Here is an 18,992-nt window from a genome sequence, read left to right as displayed (position 1 = left end):
GAAATTTCTTATCCTGTTTGGAGACTGGTGGCTTGTTTGCTAATTTTTGGAAGGGGGCGGATGAGTAGGAGGGGACTTGAACACAGGGTGAAACCGTTGACTCCCACATTGTCCACTAATTGTGTTTGGACAAAGAATCTGCAAAACTAAGTGAATCTGGATTCTTGGAGCTGGCCTTTTGGTGTAGAGTACCAGTGGACTTGTTTTTTATTTTGTTTTGTCTTTCAGATTTATTTATTTGGAAAGCAGAGCATCAGAGAGAGTATGTTTGCATGCACGTGTGGTTCTGTCCATTGGGTCACTCTTCAGATGACCTCAACAGTTGCAACTGGATCAGACAGAAGCCAGGAGCCAAAAGTTCCGTTAGGGTCTCCATGTGAATGTCAGGCTCTCTAGCACTTGGAATATCTATCTGCTTTTCCAGGCTCATTAGCAGGGAGCTAGATAGGAAGCAGAGCAGCTGGGACTCTTTAACAGGTGTTCTGATGGTGGCTTATCCTCTTGTACCACAACAGTTCCACCAGTGAACTTGTTTTTAAACACCGGGGGGCTTTTGGGCCCAACACAGTAGCCTCGTCTTTGCCTTGCACACACCAGGATCCCATATGGGCACTGGTTCATGTCCTGGGTGCTCCACTTCCCATCCAGCTCCCTGCTTGTGGCCTGGGTAAGCAGTAGAGGATGGCCCAAAGTCTTGAGACCCTGCACCCACGCAGGAGACCCAAAAGAAGCTCCTGGCTCCTGGCTTTGGATCAGCTCAGCTCTGGCTGTTGGGGCCACTTGGGGAGTGAATCAGTGGATGGAAGATCTCTCTCTGTCTCTCCTTCCCTCTCTGTAAATCAGAATATCCAATAAAAAAATAAATCTTGAAAAATATATATACACTAGCGGGCTTTTGAGCACAAACTCTTCTGGAAGGTATCCTACCTAGAGGGTTGCTTGAGGCCACTTTGGATTTCTGGTTTTGCTTTGAATTAATATAATTTTGTGCTGCAATAAGGAAAGTTAATTGTATATTGGCTGCCAGTTGTCTTAAGGTGAAGAAGAGTGATTTAGATTGAAACAGTGGTAATTATGAGGTAACTTCTATTTAACTTATGATCAATTCTTTGTGTCTGTTTGCAGATGTTGATGCCAGTACACCCGTATGTATGGATGTGTTCCTCATTGTTTAGGCAGAGTTCTGAAACCTAGTTCAAATCTATTTGCACTGCTTCTCTTGTCATTTTTTAAAGTGATGGCATCTTGTTTCTATATTGGAAGGAGATGACCACCACAGTATTAGATCGTTTAATTAGTGAATAATTACGAACTAGAATTTAACGTATTAACTTACTGAAATAATGAGCGAAAGGGTTGGAAGTGACTTAAACTCTGATTTGTTGAGATTGTAATGTGCTGAAAGAAGAAATTAGTGGGGGGGAAAAACACCAAATCATCACCTTTAAGATGTGTGCAAATGCAACTTTAAATACTGTGCATCAGAATATGAGCTTTAGTAAATCAGTCTTGAGGAGGTGATTAGCACTTTTTTTTTTTTTTTTTGAGAAAGTAAATCATCTGTGCACAGCACCCAGATGCCAACCTGATTGCGTGGACAGGCAAATGTCATTTTGATGACTCCTCCTGCTTTCTTGAGGGCTTAGCCTCACACGTGAGTGTGTTTTGAGAGCTGTGCTGTGTTGTTGGATGGAAGCTTAGGTTGCAAAGCTTTGAAAAGCATCATCAGTTTTCCTTTTCTGCTCTCCTGGAGGGCTCAACCTTGGAACCTGGTAACTGGAAATAATTTTGTCACTGAGGCAAGCAGATCCAGATCAGATGTGATAACTGACAGGATCTCAAATGGCACCCCTGCCGAGTGTAGGACTTTTCATTTTCTGACAGCGTTTAGCGTCTTATAGCCACTATCCCTCTTTTTGCCTGTCGGTTCAAGACACACTATTTCAGAAAGAGCTGCCCCTTGTATTTAGTAGTAGTTTTCTTCCACAATGTCAAGCAGTAGTTTCCTTACCGCTTGTACTCACATTTATTCTTGAAGAGTTTGGAATCTGTTTAGTGATTGCTTAAAGTAGTTTGGTGTGTGACTTGTAATTTTGATTCTGAACAAGTGTCAAGTCATAGCATTTACGTTATTGAATGTAGTTAATTCCTCTTCCAATTTAGGAAGAAGCAAAATGTTAAGATTATTGTTTTTTGTTTTGTTTTTTTTTTTAAGGATATATGTGTTTATTTGAAGGGCAGAGTGAGAGAGGGAGAGTCAGAAATTTCTGTGCTCTGGTTTTACTCCTCAAATGCTCACATCACAACAGCCAAGAATGGACCAGGCCAAAACCAGGTGTCCATGCTGGTATGCCAGAGATCCAGGCACTTGGACCATCATCTGCTGACTCCCAGGATGCATATTAGCAGGAAACTGGATCAGAAGCAGAGGCAAGGGGCCAGCATTGTGCCCTGGGAAAATACATCTGGGAAAGCAGCAGATGACCCAAGTACTTGGGTCCCTGTCACCCACATGGGACAAAGTTCCTGGCTTCAGGCTGGTTTAGCTCTGGCTTTTGTGGCCATTTAGAGAGTGACATCAGGAAGATTGTCTCTTTGTCTTGCTGTGTAACTCTGCCTTTCAAAACAGCAGCAGAAGTAAGATGCCATCCTCTGTCTGATAGCGTCACCCCAGCGCACTGGGGGGTCCTGTCGGGAGCTGTGCTGGAGTATACCTAGGACAGGCTGAAAGGGTTTTGCTGTCCTGCTTCATCCTACTGCTTCACACACAAAATTATTATAATGTATCTTATATCCTGGGCTTCCCTGTAAGTTTTCAGTTAAACAAAATAAGTCTAAAAGCAGATTGAAAGACAGTGATTTTGGTAAAAATGAATAGATTTAAATGAAGTTAGCAAGGTGCAGGACTAGAATCAGGCCTTGTTTGTTCTGTTACACTGCCTCTGTAAAACAAATTGGCATGGGCGTCCATTGGATTTTGAGTTTAATGGAATCCTTGATGTTTGCTCTTCTATATTTCCTAAGCTCTTTACTCAGATATTTTGTTAAGAACCAGGAGTCTCTCAGAGGTAACTCCTTACAATACAACATATATGAAGGGAAGTAATTAGTGAATAATGGGGTGAGAGGTTTCTGATTTTGCACAGGTTGTGGATACTTAATAGGAGAGCTGGTGTGGATTTTTTTTTTTCTTCTCAAACATTTTTTTTATTGGAAAGTCAGATTTACAGAGAGAAGATCTTCCATCTGCTGGTTAATTCCCCAAGTGGCTGCAACAGCTGGAGCAGAACTGATCCGAAGCCAGGAGCCAGGGGTTTCTTCCGGGTCTCCCACATTAATGCAGGGTCCCAAGGCCTTGGGTTGTCCTCGACTGCTTTTCCGGGACACAAGCAGGGAGCTGAAAGGAAAATAGAGAAGCTAGGACTAGAACTGGCATCCATATGGGGTTCTGTACATGCAAGGCAAGAACTTTAGCCACTGGGCTACCATCCCAGGCTTGAGAGCTGGTCTTTTGTCAGGTTATTTCTGAAAGTGATCACATTATGTTCAAATAAAGAGTTGAATTGTACCACTGTACATTTTTTTTTAAAGATTTTATTATTATTGGAAAGCCGGATGAGAGGAGATCTTCCATCCAATGTTTCACTCCCCAAGTGAGCCACAACGGGCCGGTACGCGCCGATCCGAAGCCGGGAACCAGGAACCTCTTCCAGGTCTCCCACACGGGCGCAGGGTCCCAAAGCTTTGGGCCGTCCTCGACTGCTTTCCCAGGCCACAAGCAGGGAGCTGGATGGGAAGTGGAGCTGCCGGGTTAAGAACCGGCGCCCATATGGGATCCTGGGGCATTCAAGGCAAGGACTGTAGCCGCTAGGCCACGCTGCCAGGCCCTCCACTGTACATTCTTAAGATAAACTGGTGGGTTATACTTTGGCAAGGGTGGGGAACCTTTTTTCTGGCAAGGGTCACTTGGTTATTTATAACAGCATTTCACAGGCTGCACAAAATTATCAACTTAAAAATTAGCCTGCTATAGATGTATTGAATTTCTTGGCAGGGCCAGACTCAATGATCTCACAGGTCCTATAGGACTCGTGGGCCAGATGGTCCTCACCCCTGTTTCATAGAGCATGTGTGCAGATTCCTGAAAGGTACAGAACTTTCCCAGAGGTCTGTTCTGGAATCTGAACAGGAACACCCAGGTGTACCACTGACAGAACAGTTTTGAAACAATTGTGAAAATAATCACTGTGGACACACATTCCTCGGTTCTTTTTTTCATCGCTGAGGAAATTTGCTTTCAGTAACAACACTTGCTTTAAATCTACTTAATGTGGGTGCTCTTTAAACAGGAGAGTGAAATCAGGAGACACTACAGTAAACCACCTGGACTCTAGCTCTGCGTGTCAGCAGGCTGGGTCAGGGACATGCCGAGAGTCTCAGGTCCTCTGAGGTGTTTTTCTCAGTAAGTGGAATTCAGGTTTTTCCAATAAAAAATTACTTAAAAAAAAATTGAGTCGTTGACTCAAAACTTGATTATATCTCATGTGGATGCCAGGAAGGAAAAAAAAGTTTAAAGCGTTAAGCAAACTGGGTGATTCCAGTGTGGGGGAGAATGACATATAAGGGAGCAGGCCTTGGGAGGGGGGCCAGCATGAGGTGGAATGTGTACAAGTAAGAAGCATCCACATCTGTGATTGAACTGCTGAAGGGTGGAGAAATGTTAGCGAAGACACTTCACCAGGGTGAGGAAATAGCAGGCCAACAAAATTGCCCAACTCCAGGGCATCAGAACCTGTGGAATTGGGTAATGCAGTGGCCCTGAATGGGAATCTGACCTTAAATCCTCTCTTCTCCAGCTTGAAAGTGTGTTTCTGTGGACGCATGAATGTAGGGTCATGTAATGGGTTTGATGGAGTTGGTCTTCAAGGCTGGACTGCTTATGAAGTGCCATTTGTATGCATGTGTGTGTGAGAGAGAAAGAGAGAAACATTGGATTCTTAAGGCTAATCAAGAGTTGGTGAAAAAGGAGGGAAAGCTTGGGTCCATTAGAGTTTGGATTAGGTTGTATAATAAAGAAAACACTAGGTTGTGGCTTTAATCATTTAACAATGTCCATTATCCAAGGGAGACAGAAGTAAACTCTTGAGGTAAATCATGATTGACTCTCTTGAGAACTGTAATAAATGAAAAAAAAAAATAATTCTTAAAACTATAAAGAAGAATAACTTTTGACTTTACATTTCTATAACAATCATGTTCTCTTTATTCTAACAGAAACTTCTGGATCTGCTCATAGAGCCTGATTTCCTAATATTGTTGAAAACAGCATTGATGCATTAAGTGACAGGCATCACGCTCGTGATTAGATGAAGCAGGGAGGTGGCTGCTGTTGATCTGTGAAGTTGGCACTAATGTGAACCTCTTTTGCTGATGCTACTAATTATATCATTCCAGCAGTTCCCTGGCAGTACCTCAGTGTCCAGCAGTTCAGCTTTGAGATTATCTCGAGTTGGCACAGACCCCATGTGATGTGAATGGTTCCCACCAAATTGACTCACTTCAGATGCCAGCACCAAAGATTGAATATTCCCAAGCTACCCAAACTTTTGCCAGGCAGAATACAAATTTGGGGAGGGGGATTCCCATGACCACCTCTCCTCTCTGGTTTAATAATTCATTGGCATGATGCACAGGACTCAGGAGTGAAGGATTACACTGTAACTCAGGAAGAACCTTGTGGAAGAGATTTATAGGGCAAGGTGTGAGATCCATGCCCTCTCTGGGTGTGCCACCCTTCCAGCACATTAACCAACTGAAAGTTTTCCTAGTCTCATTGTTTCAGCATTTTAATTGAAGTTTCATTGTGAAGACAGGATCACTGGTCCTTGGTGATTGAACTCTGTCTGCAGTTGCCTCTCCCCTCCCTTTAGGTTAGAAGGTAGGGAGGGCTTAAAGACTAATCATATGTTTGGTCTTTCTGGCTCTGCCAGCCCCTCCCTTGAAATTAAGGACCCACCCTGAGGTCACCTTGTCAGGTGTGGTCCAGAGGGCCTCTTCATAAATAACAAAAGACACTCATATTGGCCAGGAATTCTAAAGGATTTAGGAACTCTGACAGGAACCGAGGGCAAAGATTGCGTTAGTATGCCAGTTTTGTATCCTGTAAGTAGTAACGGAGAAAAGCTAGTTCATGTTGACTTAGATAATTAAACGTGTGTCTGCTATTATGTGATAGTGTTTCCTAGATGCCCTAATATTGCAATTGAATAGCTTCAGATTATGAGGAACGGTTTTCGGTAGGAAATGGCATTCCTAGAATGTGCTCTATTCAGTACATGTACTGTAGCCCTCCCTCATGCAGGAAACAGTGAGACAGTCAAATATACAGATTTCGTGATACCGTTTAATATCCGTTTTAAAGAGGTTCAGATGTAGTGTACATTGGTTAAGGGCATAAGCTCTAGACTTGTCTGAACTTTGCCACTTAGTTGCCCCTTTGTCTTGGAAGTGACACTTGTGGAAGCTTTAGTTCTTTCAAGTATAAAGTGAGAATAATCACACTAAATAGCTGTAAATAACTAAATAGTAAATAGCTGTTAGAATCAATAATCTAGTGTATCTGAAGGACAAAGCACAGTGCTTGAAATACAAATAAGCATTTAATGACATTAGCTGATATTAGTTTACCTGGCTTGGTGGCTTACCAAGTGCCAGGAACATCAATTTTCCCTCTCATATAGTCAGTGTATGACACAGTGTATGAGAGAAATTGCTGGACACAAAGAAGACACAAGTTATCTATCACTTGAAAATAAAGCCTGCTCTCTGGGTATCTGGGAAATACAAAAGTGACTCTGTAATGGAAACTTCCAGTCTGTTTCCAAAGCTGGCCTAAAACCCAGAGATGGAAAATCTTCCTCCTGAAACACTATAGAGCCTGTATTAGTCTAGCAATGGGGACAAAGGCTAGGATACTGTTGGATCCAAAATTTGGAAACTGATCCAGGAGACATTTTTATCTTTGGCCGTATGCCCTGAGGTTCAATGACTTGGGCAAAACTGCATGAGAATTTGGAAGGAAACTTTGATTTCACCAGTCTGGATAATCTGAGAGTGTCAACTGGCAAGGACCATGCTGTGTGTTGCTTCTCAGACAAAGTGCAAAGCTCAGGTCTGCATGCCAGGAGCTTACCTGCTGCTGGAGGTGAACTCCCTTGAGTCCTGGGCTCTTCACTCTCGCTGAAGTTCAACTGTCTGGTCCTTGATTTCTAGTGTAGACTCTGCCACCAGCTGCTATGTGCCTGATCCTTTCACTGTGTTAGAAAGGATTTAGCACTCAATCACTGTTTCTCAAAATGTGGATTTGAGAAGCAGAATGACAAAAGGGAGAGACAGAAATGTTCATCTGTTGGTACACTCATTAAATGCCCACAGCAGCCAGGGTTTGGCCATGCTTAAGGCCAGGAGCCAGGAACTCCATCCTGGCCTCATAGAAGGGGGGTAGAGGGGAAGGAGCCCCAAGTACTTCAGGCCATGATGTGTCTCCCAGGAGTCTTAGCAGGAAGGTAGGTTGGATGTGGTCATCTTCAGTGGTCCCTGAAGTTTAGTTTTCATTTTCCGGACCTCTTTGTGTAGTAACAAAAATCAAATAACATGGCATGTAACATCTGTAACTATATAACTATTACATGAATGGTAGCTGGAATGGATCTTAAAGATTATAAAGGTAATATGACTTTAGTTTGTAAGTTCCAACATTCAGTGCCATACCTTATCTTTATTGTGATAGCCACAGTAGAGCAGGTCCAAATTTAAACAAATTGACAAATATGTGTATTGCAAATGATAAAAATTGGCAAAAAAAAAAAAAATGCCAGTTAAGAAGGCTGTATAAAGCTTAAAATACAGATACTGATAGCGAAATTTTTTAGACCACTGTTATTTCAGATTTCACTTTCAACACTTCATCCCTCTGACTTTTGTGCTGGGACTCCCTGTGGTAAGAGTTTGGGTATGACTGTTATGTCTAGGGCATGGGGGGTGGAGGGTTTGGAGGAGAGGAGGTTCAAGGCTGTAGGAAAGGGGGTGGTACTGCCATATCTCAAGATCTCAAGAGCCGATATAAAATTAAAACTCTTAGCATTCATTTGCTTTTGAATAGCAGTGGCTTGAAACCCTGCAAGGTGAGCAGGATGCCTGAAACGCCCCCTGCTACCACAGGCCTTTAGATAATCCACAACTTGTTCACCAGACTTTATACATTAGCTCTTGCTTTGAAGAGACAGTGTGACCAGCAGGTGGTATTTTCAGATATTTCATTATCTGTTATGCTGCTCGTCATTCAGCCTCATGGAGATCTTAGAGAAGACAAGTAGTGGTAAAAATGATACAGACTGTTGGGGGAGGTGCTTTCATTTTCAGTAAAACCCCAAAATAAATCTGAAATCTCTATTGAGCAATAGAGGCCAAGAGAGTGGCTTTCAGAGGTAGTCTGTGGTTTTTTGCGTTAATTACCTGAAATCCCTAGACATTTTCTGTGTATCTTAGCACTATCATCTTTCATTATCTACATTTTGTGACTGGTCTGAATTCTGCAGGTAATCTTGTTTTCAATTAACTCAGTATAAAGAGATGTAGATCTGGTAGCGCTCCTTGTCATGAATTGTTTAATATTTCAAATTGTAGTTGTAAAAAATTGCTATAAAGATAGTTCCAAGTCTATTATTTTTCCTTTGTGTTTTTTGAGGATTTTTTTTTTATTGCAAACTCAGATTGACAGAGAGAAGGAGAGACAAAGATCTTCTATTTACTGGTTTACTCCCTAAGTGGCTGCAATGGCCTGAGCTGAGCCAAGCTGAAGCCAAGAGCCAGGAGCTTCTTCCAGGTCTCCCATGCTCGGTCCCAAGGCTTTGGGCGATTCTCAACTGCTTTCCCAGGCCACAAGCAGGAAGCTGGAAGGGAAGTGGAGCAGCCGAGATACGAACCAGCATCCATATGGGGTTCAGGCATGTGCAAGGCGAGGACTTTAGCCACTAGGTTATCGCACCAGGCCCTGTTATTTTTCTGTACCAAGTGTCATTAGTCATGAGTAGATGAAAATAGAGCAAAATGGTGGTATTGCTGTAGCCCAGCATTTTTCTCCTTATTTTGTTAATGCATGATGTTCTATGTAATTTCATAATGAGAAATTCTCGGATATTTTCTACTTGAAGTGGGAGCCTTGAGTTCTCACACAATGTTGATTTCAGGTATTATCTTAGCTCCGTTCATGACTTGTGTTATTGAGCACAAAAATCCCTTCACTCAAAACTGTATTTTTGCAGGATTAAAACATCTGTATTTTCACTCTAATCTGTTCATTAAAAAAGGCAAGCAGTCCTTTGAGCAGATTTTGGATTCTAAGCATACAGCTTTCTCCTTGGATTTAAAACTCTGAAGACCACTTCATTCAGGCTGGGTATCAGGTTTCTCTAGCAGTCCATTTCCTTGGTGTGGAAGTTACTCATTATTTATAGATAATGACTGATGAGTCTAGATAAATTCGAAAAGGAGATCGACAGGTGTTGTGACATTTGCGCTTGGTCTACAGACTAGGTTTTTGCAAAGCTAGAGTGGTGTATTTATTTGCTTGTCTTCTTGGGGAAATTGCTGTTGGATCAATATGTCTTGGTTAAGATCTCTTGTGTGTAGCAGGGCCTTTAAAGATGAGAACCACATAAAAGAAGACTTATTTTCTAATCATACAAATACTTATCTATAACAATATAATCTCTATGAAGGTATATGCCTCCAAGACCTCACACTTAAAAAGACAATGTTATAACTGACTGAGGAGAAAAAAAGTGACATAGTTTAGAATTCTATAAATTTTCAAGCCATTTTTTTCTTAATATTTATTTATTTATTTACTTATTAGAAAGAGGGAGAAAGAGAATGCTTCCATTTGCTGGTGCACTCCCCATTTGAGTGCAGTGGCCAGGGCTGGGCCAGAGTGAAGCCAGGAACCTGGCCGTCCAGATTTCCAATGTGGTGGTAAGGTCCAAACACTGGACCATTTTCTGTTGCTTTTGCCAGGATTAGCCAGGAGATGGAGTGAAAGTGGAATAGCTGGGCCTGGTGCAGTAGCCTAGAGGCAAAAGTCCTACCTTGCGTGCGCTGGGATCCCATGCAGGCACCAGTTCATTTCCTGGCTACTCCACTTTCCATCCAGCTCCCGGCTTGTGGCCTGGCAAAGCAGTCGAGGACGGCCCACAGCCTTGAAGCCCTGCACCCACGAGAGACCCGAAAGAGGCTCCTAGCTCCTGACTGAATCTTAGCTCCATCTGTTGTGATCATTGGGGAGTGAACCAACAGACAAAAGATCTTCCTGTGTCTCCTCTTCTCTCTGTACATCTGCCTTTCCGTGAAAATAAATAAACCTTTAAAAAATACTAAAAAGAAAAATGGAGTAGCTGCGACCCAGTGAGGGTCTGAATGAGATGGCAGCATTGCAGAGGTGGGCACTTAACCCAGTATGCCACAGTTTGGCCCTCGAGCCATCCTTGTCTTATATCCAGCACTTCTTACTGGCGTCTCATTGCGATTGAGTACCTTTCTCTTAACCTGCAATCCTCTCACCTCTAAAGTGGAGCCCTTTCCCAATGTTGGAAAATTGACCTCTCCTGATGACTTCAAGTTCTAATTGAAGACCTAGTCTTTAACTCTCACTTTAAAACCTCACTGGTCAGAGTGGGCTTTTGACTAGTGGTGAAGAGGTCAGTAGAATTCTTAGGCTTCGAGTCTGGTTCTGACGCCTCATCCTAGCTTGTTACTGCTGCAGGGATCCTGGTAGTCAGAGGGGATGGTTCAAGTGCTGGAGTGCCTGCCATGCATATGGGAAACCTGGACTGAGATCCTCACTTCTTTGCAGGCATTTTTGGGGTAGCGAGCCCGCAGTGCAGCCACACTTAGATTCTCTGTCTCTCAAATAAGTAAGTATTATACTTAAAGGAAAATATTTTAAATTTATTTGAAAGGCAGAGACATAGAAATCTTCCATATGCTGGTTCATTTCCTAAATGCCTGCCATAGACAGTGCTGGACCAGGAGCCAAGGACTACCTGTACTTCTCCTGTTAGTAGCAGGAACCCAAGTTTTTGAGCCATGACATGCTGCCGTGTAGGATGTGCATTGGCCGGAAGCTGGAATTAGGGATGCAGGCATCCCAAGCCATGGCTTAACCACTGTGCCGCACCAATAAGTATTTTTTTTAATTTAAAAAAAAATCCTCTCATCAAAGAAATGGTGTTGCTTTATTACAATATTTGCTTTTCTAAGTTTCCACCTTGCAAACATTGCTCAGCCTCTGACAGAGATACAACCAAGTTCTGCAGCAGGTCTTTGCGGTTGCCCTCTCTCCTTTTGGAAGAAAGTGGTTTTCCCTTCCCTTTGCATGATTTAGCCTAGGCTCCTCCCCTTTCTGGTTTGCATCATTGCAATCTATATATAGTACTTAAGTTAAATTGATTTACTCACTACAGAGTTATGAAGATCTTCAGTATTTAGTACTTCTGTCACAACCTGTTTACACAAAAGTGTTTTGGATTACAGATTCAGCTTAACAGAAAGAAGCCATCTTTGTTTGGGCCGTCTTAGATCATGTAGGATAGCAGTAGGAAGATGACTAAGCTCACACATGCTCACTCTGCTTGGACCTGGAAGTAAGTGTGACACCTTCCTTCAGTCCTCGTGTGATTCCTGTCAATAGCCCATTGGCCTAAAGTGGACCTAGTCCCCTACCTATCTGAAAGGACACTCAGTAAAGGGGAAGGGGCAGATGTGATGTTTGAGCCCCGTTGTTTGTCAGAGAAGGAACCCTGTATACATGGCTTTATTTCGAAGCTCATTTCCTTACCACTAAAATAGGAATAGCAGTAGGACACACCTCCTAGAGTAGATGCGGAGATTAAATCATGACTGTAAAATGCACAGCGTTGTGTCTGGCAAAGTAAAGATTGGAGGAGGGACTGACATACAGCATAGAGGTTGAAGTTGCTGTCTGCCCTGAAAGCATCCCAAATGAGCACAGGTTGGAATCCCCCAGGTTCCGCTCTTGTCCCAGCTTCCTGCTGTTTTACCTAGGAAAGCAGCTCAAGTGCTTGGGCCCCTGCCAGCCATGTGGCAGACCTGGAGGAAGTTCCTGGCTCAGTCCCAACCATTGTAGCCATTTGGAGAGTGAATCAGCCAGATGGACAAGCTCTCTGTAACCCTGCCTTTTAAATCAATAGATCTTAAAAAAAATTACTGGAGGAAACCTTTAAGTTTGGTGTTGAGATTTTCAGACTATGGTTCATGGCTTATAACTGAGTTATAACCCACAATTAAAAATGAACAGTAAAAAGAAAATAGCATGAATCAGAGTGAATCATTGAAGAGTAAATATTGTTTTATAAAACTTGTTTAGTTACATATGTGTATTTACATGAATGCATTTGGTCCGAATATAAAGTGTGTTTCTCACTGAAGGTTGCAGTTTAAGTATGAAAGCTAGGAATCTAATCCAGATTCTCATTTCTCAGTGGCTAAAACATGAATGTACAAGAGTTACAGTGATATTTTTGTATGTTTGAAAAAGGCAACTTGCACTTTTGAAAATGGGCTTTGAAAAACATTATCCTTAATTTTGAGAAAATAAAGCGTGGGTTTGAATTTAAGCTATTTGTAATTATGTCTCAGTTTCCTTATCTGTGACATGGTGATGATGATAATACTTCCTGCAGTAACATTGTTGGATTGTTCTATTAGTTGGCATCTGTAAAAATGTTTTGAAGGTGCCTCACACGTAGTAAACCTTAGTGAAGTATTTGTGGGTGTTGCTGTGTCCAAGTGGCCATCACTGTGCATGCAGATAGATTTGTTTGTGCAGGGTACCAGGTACGTACTAGATGCTTGCTTGCCAGTTGGTGCATTTGATGTTACCTTATACACTTCCTTGCGTTCTTAAAGCTTGCAAGCTAAAATGCTGTCACGAAAATGGTCCTGTCCTTTCTTTTGTATGTGATTTGTTATATCTGATTGTTTGCTTGGGAGCCATGACTGTTCTTGTTCCCTAGCAGCAAAGGATGTATTAGATCGTGTTTGAGGCTTGCTCAAATGTCTATTATAATAAAATGTCAAATTAAACACTAAAAAATTCAGTCAGGAAAAGTTACTAAGGGAAGAATTAATGAAGTATTTTCCTTTCTGGTTCTTAAAAAAGCATATTTATTTTTGGCCCAGAGAAACATAGATCAGAAATTTTTGTAGTCATTGAGTTGACTTCTCTTGCAGTGAGCAGTTGATGTCAGCAAACTGATTTGCAGGGAGACAGAAGACAGAATTGACTGAGCAGTGGCGGATGAGATTCTTCCACTTTGATAAGCCCGCTGGCAATACTAGATTGCAACCTGGGCAAATAGGAGGTAAAACTGGCTGTCTGGCAAACATGAATCTGTTATATAATTCATGGTACCCAGAAGATTTCCTTTCGGGAAACCTGTACTATATTATCATCATTGGAGCATCCATCTAGGCCTTGAAGATTAATTATTGTTGTTTTCAACTAATTCCCTCCAAGCACTTCTCATGACTGAAAGGATAGCACTTTGCCGTTCAGTGCCTGCTTGTGACTTTTGCTTTGACAAGGTATGTTAATCAAAAATGGTCATTAGAAATCCAGGCATGCTTCAGTTAATGAGTTATTAATAGTTTAGAGGGTTTTTTTTCCTCTCCTGTTAAAAACTGATTTAATTTCAGAAAGATGAGTCATACTTAGAGTTTCAAACATTTCCTTTTCGACTTGCTTCAGAAGAGATTTATTAATGCTTCTGTCTTATAAATTGCTACTACAATTCATTTGTGACAATCCTGCCTCTGTTGAAGTAAACCCAGGAAGAGTGTCAGTTTGGTTTTCCATCACCTGACTTAGAGGACTTATTTCTGTCATTGGTGGATGTCCACTGTTAGAAATCTCTGTACTACTGTTTATGACTTAGTAAGAAGTCATGTGGTGGTGTGATTCCCCCCTCCCCAGCCAGCAGGGCTTAAACTTGTAATTATAAGTATATTGTGCTAAAGCAAACTTCTAATTCTGGCTATTTTTCTTTTCAATTTTAGGCCTAAAATTGGAAGCTCTATTTTTATAAAACTGTCTCCTAGAAAAGTCACCAGTATTGCTATTCTCTCTCTGTACCCCAAATAACATAACTGGGTCTGGGGTTGGGGAGAGCTGGCTGTTTCTCGTGGTTAAGCAGAGTGTGTGGGCCTGCCTGCCAGCCAGCGGAGGTGGGATCTGCTCTTTGCTTTCCTGACAAGGGTATCTGGCTTTGGAAGCCCTGTTGAGGACTTCAGTATTCACCTGTTTGTTGCTTCTATATACAACATAGTCGACCCTTGTCTCCAGAGGTTTCAAAGGGTTGTGGAGGACGGTTATTGTTCCCATCTCTTGCCCTCTTCAGCAAGGTACATGCTTTAGCCCTGAGAAATAGAAGCTGTTTCATCATAAATGAGTTTTAGTAAGTATCACAATGATACAGTGTACATCCTGAAGTGTCAAACTGGCTGTGAATTCCTTCATGTGTTAAGTAGTTGAAGCCCTATTTAAAGCAAGCAGTATAAAGTATTCAGAAAAGCTGTTGGCTTTTTGCTGTTCCATCCCCAAACATGTTATAGGATGCCTTTAAGATGGGCAAGACAGTTCAGGTCACCCCCGGAGGTGCTGAGCTTCCTAAGAGTGTTGTGGTTTTGGTTTCAGTCAATCCTTGAACCCAGCTTCCTTGCTGAAAGGAGAAGCAGGAGTGGTTTCCATTAATAATGTGATTTTCTTTCCCCCCAAGAAAATGAGGTACAGGTCAAAGAGAAAGACAGCAGATTGAACATCTCACTGTTCCAGCTTCAAATTTCTGGCTTTGACTATTTTTGAGGTGAAAATTACGATGTGAAGTGAAGAGAGGTGGGCCAGTTACTGTTGTGTCAGTACCTGCGTTTTGTGTCACATCAACTGAGAGACTGATGAGGTAGGGAATAGTTGGAGCGATGAAACAATTCCTTCCTTTCTGTTCTTTCTGTAGGCAGTGGGGTGCTAGGGACAGACACGTTTTGGAGAAGATGGACCTTAAGAACGATTCTGGAGAGGTTAAACGGAGTTCTGTGTCCTTGGGATTCAACTCTATTATTTGTAGCATAATCATCTAATTAGGCTAGTATAAATAGTTAACATCTCTGGAATACTGACTAAACCAATCATTGATTTGATCATAAATTGCTGCTTTTAAAGTGAGTCTAGTGCCTTGTGCAGAGGGAGTGTTCCATTGTCCATCTGTAATTAGTATTCATTCAACAAATATTGAACACCCCACTGCTGTATGGCATGTAGCTTAGGTGCCCAAGATAAGGCAGTGAAGAAGACAGACAAAATCCTTGCTAGGAGGAGTACAGAGAGCAGGTCAGTCAAGAAGAATTCCGGGGAATGGTTTACCCTGTGAAGGAGTAAAACAGTGTGCTGTATTGAGTGAAAGGACACTTGAATTGAACAGGAAACATCTCATCATTTGTACTGAGGCCCATCTGATGAGGAAGCCTTTTATTCTTCACCTGATCTGCGTTTGCCAGTTTCCAGGTGAGAAAGTGAAGTGCAGGTAGTTAATGTGTCCTGAGAGAGCTGAGCTGTTCAAGCGCAGTGATTCTGCATCCGGAGCCTGTCCTGTCCATCCCAGAAGGAACACAGCTATCCTGGAACAGCTGATGGACCGTAATATCTGTGCAACTAGTTTTTTGTGTGAACAATTGAATGTGGTTACGGTACAAGCAAAACATTGATGTTACGAAAGGTTGTGTGTGACTCCACTGGCTTTATTCTGGGACCCATAGCTATCTTTAGATTTGTAAACATAGTGATTACCAAAAGAGCTTATGGTGTAACTGCTTTATTTTAAAATTTTCTCGTATTGTTTATTTTAAAACTAAGGCCTAACTGCTAGTACAGAATTTCAATAGATGGAATAGCACTAGCCATTAGGTGGTGATAATTTGGTCACATCAGGTTGATGGGAAGTTGGTGGGAAGTTGCAAAGCCTGCAACACCATGTCATCTGCCATCAGGTACAGAGACCCACTCTTGATGAAATTAATCTGTTTGACTTTATGCTTCTTGTAATCTGGGGCTCTATGTCATATGAACATTTGTGAAATTAGGTAACTTAAAGAAAAGTAGAGTTCAACCCTTAAAGCCTTAAATTTCAACCTGCTAGGACTGTATTTGCAATAGACACAAGAGCTTGACATTTCCTGTCCTTTAGTATTTAGAAAGAAATTGTTTCAGCGATAGTAATTGAAAGGGGGGGGTAGCCAAGTTCTGGTCAGATCTAGTCTTTCAGTTTTATTGGCTGTGGTTTAGATCAAATGACTGGTTTCAGCTGGAAAGTGGGTCATGTTACTTCACAAAGAAGGATTTCCAGGGGCTCTTGTTTTATCATCTTTCATATGGTACCTGAATAAAGGGAGAAGATTACTTCCTGGGACCATGCAGTTGATAGAACACAGGTTCATAATGGAGTACAGCAGTTTTGGGTACTCTGTGGCATCTCTATCTGAACAAGGTCCAAGATTTGGAGGGGCAGGCGGAAGGGAGATAGGGTGGCGAAGATGCAACTGGAAAAGGTCTTTTGGCTTGTTAGTCACATTGTCTCTTAAACAGCATGTTAATGGGCCACCTGGTTGTAATGGAGTTTGGCAGCTTTTATAAGTTGGGATCATTATGGCCTGTTACTGTGTTAATGGTTTCTGTAGTATATTGGATTGAAACTGTGGCCTGGTGAGTGGATGCTAGACATGAATCAGAACATTTAGATCATCTCTTTCTTTACTCTGTGAGTAGAAGAGATCCAAGTGATGTATCTTTGTCTTGGTAGGGATTCTGTCATTCATGGCAGGGAACCCAGTGTCTGTCTTATGTGAGAAGGGATATAGTGGCTCTCCTGTCTGTGAAGGGCAGGCTTTGATCTTGACTCTTGAAGAGATACAGTTGGATTCACAATGCAGAGAGTGCCTTTGAATCTCAGTCTCTCTGTGTCTCTTGAAGCTGCTTTCCACTTGGTGATTTTGTACTTGATTTCTAGCTGTGTCTGAGCTGACACCCATGTGATAAGACCATTTTAGCTACCAAGTGAACCCTTGACAGGCATTTTTGCTTTCACTAAAGGCTCTTTTCTGGTAGGATGACTGGCATTTCTAACCTTCTATGTTCTCTGGTGTGCACTGTGACTGGCTTAGGTCATGTGCACATCCTTGTTTCAGTCATTCAAATCGGGGCATGTGACGCATTGGTGACCCTGAGCCAGTTGTTCCATGCACCTTGCCAAACTGTGGGGCCAGAGTGCTAGAAGGGATAGACTAGTGAAGATGGGATCATCAGTTAATGAAGAGCTTGGATGCTGAGAGGCAGAAGAGTCTGCTGCAAGCAGTAATATCCTTTGATGCAGTCTGTACCGTGAGAGCCTATATGATTAGGCCCCTGGCCTGAAGCTATCCTGTTAGCTTCCACAGTTCCCCCTTTTTTTGCTCCCTTGAAATGTGATCTGTTCCCATTCTAGCTGGCACATGGGCCAGACCCATCTAGCCCAATGCTATACCCTTGGAGAAAGGGACTAGGGCACTATTCCTTAGACCTTAATATGAGTTTGCCTTTTTTTTTTTTTAACACAGTGGTTAGGGGAGGAGAGTTTATTTACTTTTTTTTTTAAGCATCGAAAGACACCCTCATGATTAATAAATTCATACTAATCATAATAGTGTTCTACCACTACCACATTTAGCAACACTTTCTTAAATTTTTTGGCCTCACAGTGAAGCAACTGGCCTTTTTCTTTATTGTTTTCTATCCTCCTTTAATATTTTTTTGTTAAATATGTCTTCTATCCTTTTGACTGAGGACTTTAAAAAAATTGAATTAGCATTGAAAGAAATATGTACCTTCAATACATTGCCTCAGTAAGTTAACACTACCTTTTTCTGGAGGTCTGGTTGAATTTGTTTCTTCTAGGAATTCTTGGGAAATAATTGTAAGTGTGCCATTATGTTTTTTGTTTATTTCCCAGTGTTATTTATAGTAGTGAAATATCAGAAGCTAAATGTCCAGCAATATGAGATTAAATGGGCAAATTATAGTATCCTGACTCAGTGAAATATTCACCTGGCTATTAAAAATGTTTTAACATAAGAGAATTCAACCTCTTTGACAAAGATTTAAATAGATGGGTTACACGAAATAGCTGTAGTGTTAGTAAAGATACCAACTCTAAAAGACTACTTATTCATTGAATTGTTGCCCTTACAAAAAATATTTATTGGAAAGGCAGAGGAGATATATAGAGAGACAAAGATCTTCCATCTGCTGATTCACTTCTCAAATCACTACAACAGCTGGAGCTTTAGCTGATCCAAAGCCAGGAGCCAGGAGCTTCTTCCAGGTCTCCCACATGGTTGCAGAGACCCAAGACTTTGAGCCATGTTCTACTGCTTTCTCAGACCACAATCAGGGAGCTGAACAGAAAGTGGAGCAGCCAGGACAGGAACCAGCGGCCATATGAGATCCCAACACTTGCCAGGGGAGGATTTAGCCATTGAGCCATCACTCAGGGCCCAAAATCATTTTAAGAGGAGGCAAAATTGTTATAAAAACATATTCAGTGGAAAAATTTACAAGTAGGATGTACAATATGATGCAGTTTTCTTTAAGACTCATGTAAGTTGTATGTATTTCCTGTACCTCCACATGTGTACTGAAAAGATAGACTCCCAGATGTGCCTGGTAGGTGATGGAGTTGCTAGTTGACTGTTTTTTCCTTGTGTTGTTGTTTTTTCTAAACCTCACAGAATAGCTACATAATACTTTTGAATTTCAGAGCAGGAAAGAAAGTCTTGATGGTCTCAATTTTCTGACCAGGTTGTTGGTGTGGTTCAAAGCCAGAAATTATTGT

At 41.8% G+C, this 18,992-nt stretch overlaps 1 protein-coding gene across 6 annotated transcripts in view; it reads left to right on the top strand.

Moving 5' to 3' along the window:
• Positions 1-18,992, top strand: part of DCUN1D3 (defective in cullin neddylation 1 domain containing 3) — a 34,741-nt gene that overhangs the window by 4,187 nt on the left and 11,562 nt on the right. For 2 of the 6 annotated variants that reach the window (XM_058680364.1, XM_058680362.1), the window contains exon 2: positions 7,948-7,999. The exons of the other annotated variants lie outside the window; for them this stretch is intronic. The gene's annotated coding sequence lies outside the window, so the exon portion shown is untranslated. The remainder of the gene's footprint in view (positions 1-7,947; positions 8,000-18,992) is intronic. 6 annotated transcript variants of the gene reach the window in all.

The sequence above is a fragment of the Ochotona princeps genome, chromosome 24, assembly GCF_030435755.1.
Source record: "Ochotona princeps isolate mOchPri1 chromosome 24, mOchPri1.hap1, whole genome shotgun sequence".
Classification (NCBI taxonomy): domain Eukaryota; kingdom Metazoa; phylum Chordata; class Mammalia; order Lagomorpha; family Ochotonidae; genus Ochotona; species Ochotona princeps.
The sequence above is the reverse complement of the archived record's forward strand: the minus strand, read 5'-3'. Positions and strand labels throughout refer to the sequence as shown.